Consider the following 10102-nt stretch of genomic DNA (forward strand, 5'->3'; position numbering starts at 1 on the left):
ACGCTAGGTCATTGCTTGTTACTATTGGAGGTTGCCGCCTCCTAGACGGCTTGTGGAGGAGTTGCCCGGTGACCTCTTCGAGAAGATTGTGGAGGAGGCCCGGTGCCGGTTTGTGAGTGGTTTGGAGTTCACCACCTTCGGAGTGAAGGAAGAACTACCCCGAGTGATCGAGGCTTGGGTAGTCCTCTCCGTGGGCCGGCTCCCGCCTTGCCCACCCCTTGACGAAAGGGGCGTACGGTGGCTTCGTGGTTGAGCGGTGGAGTTGGGCTCGCCTCAACGGGGAGTAGGAAACCGACGAGTTTCTGAACCTCGGTAAAAAATCTCTTGTCTCCTTGTCTCATTTGATTGTCGCATTTACATTTGTGCAATTTACATTCCTAGAGACATTCTTGAGACAATATCACCCTAGGATTGCAAAACATTGACATAGGAGTGTGATTTACTTTTCTAGAGAATTAATTGAGCCACTATCACCCTAGGTTTGCAAGACATAACTTAGTTGCTTAGTTAGACTTAACCCTCACCGAGTCTAGCAACTTAGGTTAGTTTTGATTAAGTGTCATTTAGTTTTTATATCGCCTATTCACCCCCCTCTAGTCGACATCTCGATCCTACAGCCGCCACGGCCCAAGACGTTCTTCCGCTCCCTCTCCGCCGGCGGCAGCAAGAACATGACGCCGTGGCTACTCTTGACCTCGCCGTCGTCGTCGCTGCATCAGGCATCGAGGTAGTCATCGGCGGCGAGGTGAGGCGGACAGATCTGGGACGTCGTTGTTGGTGTGGAGCTCCACGTAGGAGGAGGTTGGCGGCGGCGCGAGGTAGAGGGAGACGCGGCGTCCCGGGTGAAGGAGTGCTGGAGAGGGAGGAGGTGGCGACTGCTTTGGTCATGTCCATCTCCGGCCACACTTGTCACCGCCGTCGCCGAATTATCGCCGGTCTCTCATGCTGTGGAAGATAGGAGGAAGGAGAAATGGGAAGAAGGAAGAAGGGGAAAAATGGGTAGTTTGGTCCAATTTTTTCTGGAAATGCATCTAAGAGGGTAAGTAGTGGTATCTTTTGAATATGTATAAAAGTATAATGGCATATTTCCAAATACATAAATACTGGTGACATATTTTGAAACGGGCAAATTTTTAATGGCATGTATCCAATTAACCCCTCCTGAAATGGTTCCATCTGCTATTCCTCCGGACGCCCCCTCATGAGGTCCCAGTGCCGCCACCGTCGCCACACGCCGAAGCAACAGCATCGCAGCTGGGTGTAGTGGAAGATCGCGCGCGCCAATGCCAGGCGGAGGCCGTATGGCCGCCGTCGCCGCTGCCACCCCACACAACGCCTCCGCCGGTGGCACCACGGGAGCACGAGCATTCTTTTCGTTCTCCTGGGAGCCAAATCTCCTTGTCTAGCTAAGTTCCCGCGCTTGATCTGGGTGGTGGCCGGTCGGTAGGTGCTGGGGTCCTTACTTGTCTAGTCGGCACTTCAGTTGATATTGTAAGCACGACGCATCAATTTGCATCCATGATTTGCCATCATCTTGTTAAAAAGTCTACTAGCAGAAATTTTGAATAGTGAAAAGATGATTGTTTTGTTCATCTTAATGCAGATTGGAGAATAAAGGATCTGAGAATTGAAGATATTAATGGCAATTCTATTGAGCCTTCCTATGGAACCTATCACCAGGACTAGGATCCTCTAATTTTAGCTGCATTAATGTCAGGGGTGAACATTGTTGTCACTTTTGAAGTTTTACACGTTTAATTAGAGGACAGCAATAGAAACTAAAATTAGAGGATTAACTTGGTATGTTACCTGATGAGTGGTGAATCATTCATGTATCTTATATATCACTATTTATGTATGCAAAAGGCAACTCAGTGTATTGAGAGTTCCGAAGCTTTTAAGTGATTACTTTCAGCACTTAACACTAAATGATTGTCCATAAATTTACTCATTCATTTATGTCTTTAACTAATGGACTGTATTTGATCATATAAATTCAGTTTCTATCCTTGATTTAAAAAAGTAACATTCAGTTGTAATCTCTCGAGATAATTTTCACTCAATGATTATTTAACATCTTTTCATCCGGTGTAATATGAAATTAATGCATAGCATTTCCCATCGCAACGCGCGGGCATGTAACTAGTATCATATAAAATCGTACTACCTCCATCCTAAAATATAGCTATTTTTAGCTATAAATCTGAACACACAAGTAAGATTCATAGCTATTTTTAGCTATGAATCTGCAGAAGTATCCAGATTCATAACTAAGAATGCTTATATTTTGGGACGGAGGGAGTATAAACTTGCCGATGGGTATTGTACACAGTGTACAGTACATTGTACACTGAATTCGATAAGTTTTTATAGTGTGAACGCGAGTTTAAAAATTTTGGATCCGAGTTTTACCCACATGTAATAAGAGTAGCCGATCCATTTGGATATCTATGGATAACCTATTAATATAATAGACTTATAGTAGATCGACCCTATTAAACCATGGATCAACGAACTCACTTAAAACGGTTTAGGTTCAATCCATATCCTAACCATTCCAATCCTGATGTACACTGTTCATTCGTCCACGCGGCCACGTCGCCCCAAAATCAGTCGCGTCCAATCTCTTTCCCAGCCACGTGTTTGCATTGTATCGGGCCAGGCCAATTGAGCCCACCACCCAATCGCTCACGACAGGCAGAGGAGGAAAAAAATGGGGCGCTGTGAACCCGCTGATTCCCCATTCTCTCCGGGAAATTTAAGTATTTGTCACTCTTGTGACATAGTAATTAACGATTTGCCACATCGTATCTATAACATGTGGATTCTCATGTGTTATAACATATGGAACTAGTGGCAAATCATACGAGTGGCTTACGAGTGGCAAATAGTTAAAATCCCCCATTCTCTCCACCGCGTCATGGCCTGCGACGGCGCCGCCGTTCCCCTTTCATCTCGACCTCGGGCACGCAGCTCGCGTCACTCGCCGTCGTCGCTTCCCAGCGAGGCCATCCACGGCCACCGTCGCTTCTTCCCGGAGACCGCCGCCATCTCCCCACCCCCGCGTGACACCACTTCTTGCCCTCTCCATCTAGGGTTTTCTCGGGCCTCGAATCGCTGTAAGCCCCTCGACGACTTCTTTGGTTGTTTTGCTTGGATCTCCAGCTCAGGGGAGCGCTGCTTTGATTTGGGGATTGTGCCTCTCTTGCCTCTCTGGTGTGGAGCGATCAGTGTGGCGTTGTTTTCTCTTAAGCTAGGGTTAGTGCTTAGTACTGTAGGTGGGAAAGCAATTTCTTTTTTTTTTGGGGGGGGTGGGGGGATGAACTCTCGGCTTCTTCTTTAGATGGTACCTTTGATTGGGTGTGCCGTGGAATTGCCTGCCATGCTTGATAATTTTGGTATCCCCTGTGTAGAAAGCATGTTCCGCTGCCACGGAGGACAGGGATGCCCCTGTGCTTCTATTATCTCCACCAAGGAGGCTGTTGCATTCCAGATCTCCCTGTCGGGCAAGCTCGGGAGGACGCTACATTGAGCCATGATGACTGCAATACTTCTAGGCCTTGAGAAGAGGATTTGGACCACTGGTGGTTCTGACCAAGATTTAACGGTATGTGTTTTTCTGTATGTTTTCTTCCTTGTAGTGTCTATTCCCTTCCCCACGTCCTGATGATTACTTGCTCAAGCTGTTTGATTATTGTTGCAGCAGTTACACCTTCAGTTGACCACTCAACCAAGGTATCGATCAGTTTTGGTCCAAAACATATGTTTATTCTCATGCATCGATTTGCAATGACCAAATCTATGCTTCGATCTTTTAATTTGCTACAGTTTTCCCTGCTTCTCTAATCAGTACCATTACAGATTTGTCTCTGTGACTGCTTACTGTACTTTCAAATTGCTTTACAGTGCATGCACAAGTCTGTTGCCTATTTTAGTACTAGCCAATATATAGATGTTCCCAACGAACATGGTAAAAATATTCTCTGCAATTCTTTGCTTCTATAGATTCTCATGCATACGATATCTGATCGATATCCATGAATCCATCCTTCTTTTGCATGGTTTTCATTTTCAGAACATTTCAGCTTTCGGTATATGAAGCTCAAGAATGAAGTGACCGTTGTCTGGCTTGCAACCTTTCCAGGGTACAAATCAATCAGTTTGGATATGGAACACGCATTGTACGGGTTGCTGCTTATAGGTTGTTTGGATATCACTTAATGGATCAAACAAGCTTGTCATGTTTGTTTATATGCAGGTGCTATTTGGAATTAAGTGCAGTGGTTGTACGGGTTAATTCAAACATATGTATGTCTAGATTCGTAGTACTAGAATGTATCACATCCGGTAGTAGATTATTTTTTTATAGGACAGAAGGAGTAGAGTTCAGAGAAAGTGGCTAGCAAGTAGGCCCCACATTTTTTATATTTTTTCCTAGGCACTTAAATGTGGGCTTTACCTGTATTTGTGACTGGGTTGCTCCATCATCACAAAGTTGACTAAGTCAAAAGGTCACGTTAACAAAACCATCCAAAACACTATCGAGAGAATCAAAATTTATCGGTTTTAGTAATTAAAGGGTTGAGATATCTGGCATGGTATCGTGGTTAAAGGGATACGATTTAGATTCGACGACAAGTTAAGGCAGTCAAAACGGACTTAATCTGATTTTTGTTAGCAAATTTTAGCCATCTAGTTGTCATGTATTAACATTAGGAAACCGAGGACGGAGAGAGAGGAGTGAACGGGGGCACGGTTAACGACCAAAGGCAGGAAAGAAAATTATTATTAATTCAAATCCTGATATTTTAAATTAACAACGTTGCTTTCAATGCACTGAATATTCTGCTATAAATCATGTTAACGATTTTAAAACAAAGAGAATTCGAAAAAAATTATCCCTGACCTTTCTGATTATTAAATATATTGTTAATTAGGGTTTTCTACTGGTTAACCAAAGTAATTTCTATAGACAATTTAGAGTAAATTGCGCTCATGGTATCTGAACTTCTATGAACTTATATGGTAGGTGCAAATAGGTACAATAACTTGCAGGTCGCTCATTCACACATGGGCTAAAACAAGCCACGCAAGAAAATTGATCTGAATCTACCCGCAACCTTGATGATATGTACGCATCAAAACCGGATTGAACTAATCCATTCCAGGAAAATTAAATAATTTTGAACGGAAACTATTGAGATCACATCGTGAAAAGCCAAACTGCCAATTGAAATGTATCAGTAATAATTAGAAGTCAAAATGGATCAGTGCAGTCAATCGTGACAGTGTAGTCAATCGTGATGGAAGGAAATAACAATCTCATCTTAACCGGAGCCTGTGCGCCTAAAGGTCTTAGAATTGGTGACATTATGTTTATCGGCTACCAGGATCACGGTTAGGTCGATGTCATAGTGCAGCCTTTGCACCTATCCCTAATTCCCTATACACACTTCCAGCCAAGGATCACTGTGTGTACCAAACCGATGATATCCTAGCACGCTCAAAGCCAACCCAGTTCTAGCCGAGGATCATGATAAATTGGTTTGCCCAGCCTAGGACAAGCCGATCAAATCGGTGAGAGTGATAGGAGAGGCAAACATCAGGTGTTTTCTGTAAATTATATCCCCAAACAACCATACGGCGTGCAAGATGGTATGTCATCCGTGCGCCACGCCGTATCATTTTGCTAGCATAGATCGTTTTGGATTAAATTAGCACGGATTAGCCAAGTTATTATATTAAAACAAGCAATTTACAAAATGTTGTACCTACTTGCACCCACCACACAAGTTTATGTACCGTGATTGTAGTTTACTCAGACAATTTTTAATGAATTAGAAATTACGGAAAAGATGAAACTCCGGATGTGACAACCATCCTGAAAAATAATCAAAAGCTTGATTGTTTAGACTTTATGCTTCTCTGCATACTTTGCGATGCATCATCCCTAGCGGTGCTTATAATCATAAAAACTAACAAACATGCTTTTGGTCATAATAAAGGGTAAAATCTCGTTGCAGTCATCTAACATAATCATGCTTTACACTATATTCTCCTCTTATATGAGTAGATTATTATATATAAATATATTTAGTCCTTAATTGAATATATTTATATAAATTGGCCTACAGGTATAAGATCATATCGGAGTAGTAGCCAATACGTTATCATTTCCTTTATTTTATTCTATTTTCTACTCCCTCCGTCCCACAATACAAATGATTTTAAGTTTTTGATGGCAACGTTTAACCACTCGTCTTATTTAATTTTTTTTTGCAAATATAAAAAACTAAAAGTTGTGCTTAAAGTACTGTAGATAATAAAGTAAGTCAAAAATAAAATAAATAATAATTTCAAAAAATTTTGAATAAGACGAGTTGTCAAACGTTGCAAGTAAAAACTCAAAATCCCTTATATTATGGGACGGAGGGAGTACCTAACAGCCCATTTTCCTCAACGGTATCGGCATGTAAAGACTATATGTCATCGGCCCACCAGCCGATCGGCTATCGTTTACAAGATTAATTATTTTATTTTCCTTGTTGGTTGCAATATCAAACCAACTAGTACGCCCTTGAAGAAAGCGAGATTTTGGACTTGCACTAGAGTTATGTAGATCTCTTAGGCCACTGTGTGTTCTTTTGCATCAACAGTAGTTAAGTGTCGAGATACGTGGTTAAAGAGATGAGTACGATTTAGATTCGACGACGAGTTAAGACAGTCAAAGCGGACTTAATCCGATTTTTAATAAAGATGGACTGGGCTGGCCAAAAACAAAACCAGTCTTCGGCTCACATCGCAATACCAACACACCGCATCGCATATTTTTCCTCACCTTTGCTCAAAACTCCGGAAAGAAACCAGACGAAACCCTAAGAAAGAGAGACGTCTTCGGCTCTTCGCCCGCCGCCATGGCAGCTATTCTCCGATCCCTGGGTCGCTCGGCAACCACCGCCGGCCTCTTCGGCCGCCGCTGCCGCCTCCTTAGCGAGGCAGCTTCAGATCATCAGGTCAGTTCCGTCGCTCGCCATCTTCTTCTCTTTCTCGCGACACAGACCCGAAATATTTTCGACGAAAATTTTCTCCATCTCCCCCTTATCTTCGATCTCCCGCGCGTTGGGGCTCCTTCAATTTCATATGGGAAGGAACAAATGGGAAGGAATAGATTTGTAGGATCTTGTTTGGTTAATCAATTTCATCATATGGGAACTAGATTGGAGGGGATTTGGGAGGTGTGCAATGTCACAGACCAACACAATCACACCAAATCTCTCACACACAGTGCCACCGATATATTGCAAATCGTGTTGGGCGACACACAATTGCAATGGTGACCTTTGGAGGCGGAATTTGAGCCATGGAGGGGTTGGTGCTGGTGGTGCCCGCCAGGTGTTCGGTGAAATGCTGGCTGGGAGATGACGCGGGCGCTGTTCTTCATGTCCAAGTGAGCCAAGTCCTTTATCCGGTGACCGGCGAGGTACTGCATCAAGTTTACAACACCTATGGAGCCGTGGCTGTGCAGGTCCTCACCACGAGCCCTTGGGGTGTTGAGGCTTCCGTGTGGTTCCGATCAACCTGCGATGCGGAGAGGGCTCGTTCTATCACTAATGGACGCAATATCTATGATGGGTGTTGCCTGCTTGATGTCCAGCACGTGCAGCCCACTATCTGACCCATAGTGTATACGACCATTGGGTATATGACATGCAATTAATCCCCCTAATCCTCTCCAATCCAATCCCCATAGGGATAATTTGATTAAGCGAACAAGCCCTCACTGATCGATTATAATCAAATCTAACTTGCCGTCCTCTAATTTGTGCCGTTCCCGTGGAGGCAGCCGAAGAGGATTATCGGTTTGTCAAGCGGTGTGCACGTTAAAAGAGGCTCAAGGATGCAGTCGTCGCGGCAATGCCGCAGTACCCCGTCGATCTGCTCCTCCCTTGCTGCTTGGTTTCCTTAGGAAGTCTGGTTCCTATTATCAGTTAGCATATTTGTGGTTAAGGATGGTTCAGTGCCACAGAACATCTGTTCGGCGATGTACTGTGATTCATTCCCTTGAACTCTGTCTTTATTAATAAAAGTTTGAGTTTTCAAAAGGAAAATCTAACTTGCTTACTTATTTATGCCTGATTTTGATTTGCATAAGAAGATCGCAAAGAACAGCGGCCACATGAAGAAGGGATCTGCTTCGGCGATGATGCAGCAGGAAAGGGATGCTGCGGAATCGGGGGTGCAAAGCATTGGGGGAGATGATCTTGCTCCTAGTCCTCGCTTGCTTTTCTGGTGCAATACCGATTCCCTTCCGTCTGTTTCTACGACTTTCTTGCTGCTACCTTAAATTTAACTCTTGGTCTTGATGATGATTTATTGAGTTTCAGGAGTAGAACTTAAATTTGAGTCTTGGTCATGCTTTATTGAATTTCAGGGGTAGAATAATCCGTTTATCCATCATCACCTACGCAAGCTTCAAACTTGGACAAAACTCTGCTAGAAACGCATACAAGAGAACCAAGGCAGAGCTTCCATGCTTAGAAGCTGTTGACAGCACAACTGCGTAGCTCTCCCTCCATCTTTTCATACCCACCTTGCCTTGAGCTGCCCCTTTAATTATGCATGGATCAGACCTATGTATGTTTGTTTTCCAAGTAATCTATATCTCCATTGGGCATGTCACCTTTAGTTATGCATGGATGTCTCCTTTATAGATCCACCTGTTGATGTTTTCTGCTAATCGATGTCTCCAGTGAGCATGCATGTCAAAGTTGGAAGTTTGTGTGTGCTTTGATGTAATGGAAAAGTTGGAAGTTTGAAGAAAAAATTTGGAACCAAACTTGTAGGCTGTGTTTAGTTCCTTCCAAAGTTGAAAGTTTGGGTTGAAATTGGTACGATGTGACTGAAAAATTGTGTGTATGACAGGTTGATGTGATGGAAAAAGTTAGAAATTTGGATCTAAACACAACCTTGATGTGATGGAAAGTTGTAAGTTTGAAAAAAAACTTTGGAACTAAACAACAGGGCTAGGAGTTCTGAGGGATGTCCGGATGTGATAAAACAGATGTGACGCCAGGTATGAAAACGAAGATATTACAAAGTGTTTGCGCCCCCCCCCCCCCCCACGCCCCCGCCCCCAAAATCCTCTTTGATTCACTTCCATTAATCTGTGGTTTTCTTCCATTAATTTGTGGTTCTCTCGGGTGCCACATCTGAGCTTCACACATCCTCCAAGCAAAGAGAACTTTGCTTGGCTGCTTAATGTGATCTTCTGTTGATTCACACAATCACCCATTCTTCAAGGTACAGCTGCAAAAAATCCTAACTTGTTTGACACGAATATTGGCACTATTTGATGAATGATTTTGTTGACTAAAACACACTATACCCCCCCCCCCCCCAAAAAAAAAGGTTTTTGCTATGCATCACTAGCGTGTTTTTTCTTTGTTCGGACTCAAATTTTCATCTGTCAGATCATAGCTTCAAGATCTGTGTTGTTCTTTTTTTTGGGTGCGCAGCCAAACTAGCTCGAGCCTGTTTGCTCTACTGATCCTATCGACTATCGAGTGAGGTCGCACGCACTAGCACTAGCTAGCGACAGCGATGTGATCAATGGAAAAAAAAATGAAAATATACATTTTTTTTCATATTTTGCGTTTATATACATAGTTGGCGAAGTTTAGCGAAAATATACCTCTCCTGCGCGTTGGGAGTGCGGGAGCAGAACAAATGCACGGCGTGATGGCGCGGGAGCGATTTGCCAAACAGTGCTGCGGACTGGGGGTGCGGGACTGGCTTGGCGCGCAGACCGTGGGGGTGCGGAACTGGCTTGGTCACGCAGACCGAGAGTGCGGAACCGAGTCGGTCTCGCGCGGTGGCTGTGCTCATGCGTGTGGAGTGCGGGACCGCACCGATGGCTGCTCAGTCGCGCAGAATGGTGGCACGGGACCAAAGTGGTACCGCAGTCTGAAGGCGCGGAACCGAGCCAGTCCCGTGGGGCTACAGTTCCACGTTTCCGACGTGCGGGAGCGTGTCAAAGTAAAAGCAAATCATTGAACGCTTTTCTACCCTATATATCTTCACCAACTCACTCTTACACCTACAT

At 44.0% G+C, this 10102-nt stretch overlaps 1 long non-coding RNA gene across 2 annotated transcripts; it reads left to right on the forward strand.

Annotated features, from left to right (window-relative positions):
- The first annotated feature begins 2922 nt into the window (after positions 1-2922).
- Positions 2923-4533, forward strand: LOC9272289 (uncharacterized). Of its 2 annotated transcripts, none has more exons than XR_010742703.1 (5): positions 2923-3119; positions 3414-3607; positions 3704-3735; positions 3907-3970; positions 4076-4533. It is a non-coding gene; the product is annotated as an uncharacterized lncRNA (long non-coding RNA). The 2 variants fall into 2 exon arrangements; XR_010742704.1 differs by having other exon boundaries at positions 3707-3735.
- Positions 4534-10102: the final 5569 nt, after the last annotated feature.

This window comes from Oryza sativa, chromosome 7 (genome assembly GCF_034140825.1).
Source record: "Oryza sativa Japonica Group chromosome 7, ASM3414082v1".
Taxonomy (NCBI): Eukaryota; Viridiplantae; Streptophyta; class Magnoliopsida; order Poales; family Poaceae; genus Oryza; species Oryza sativa.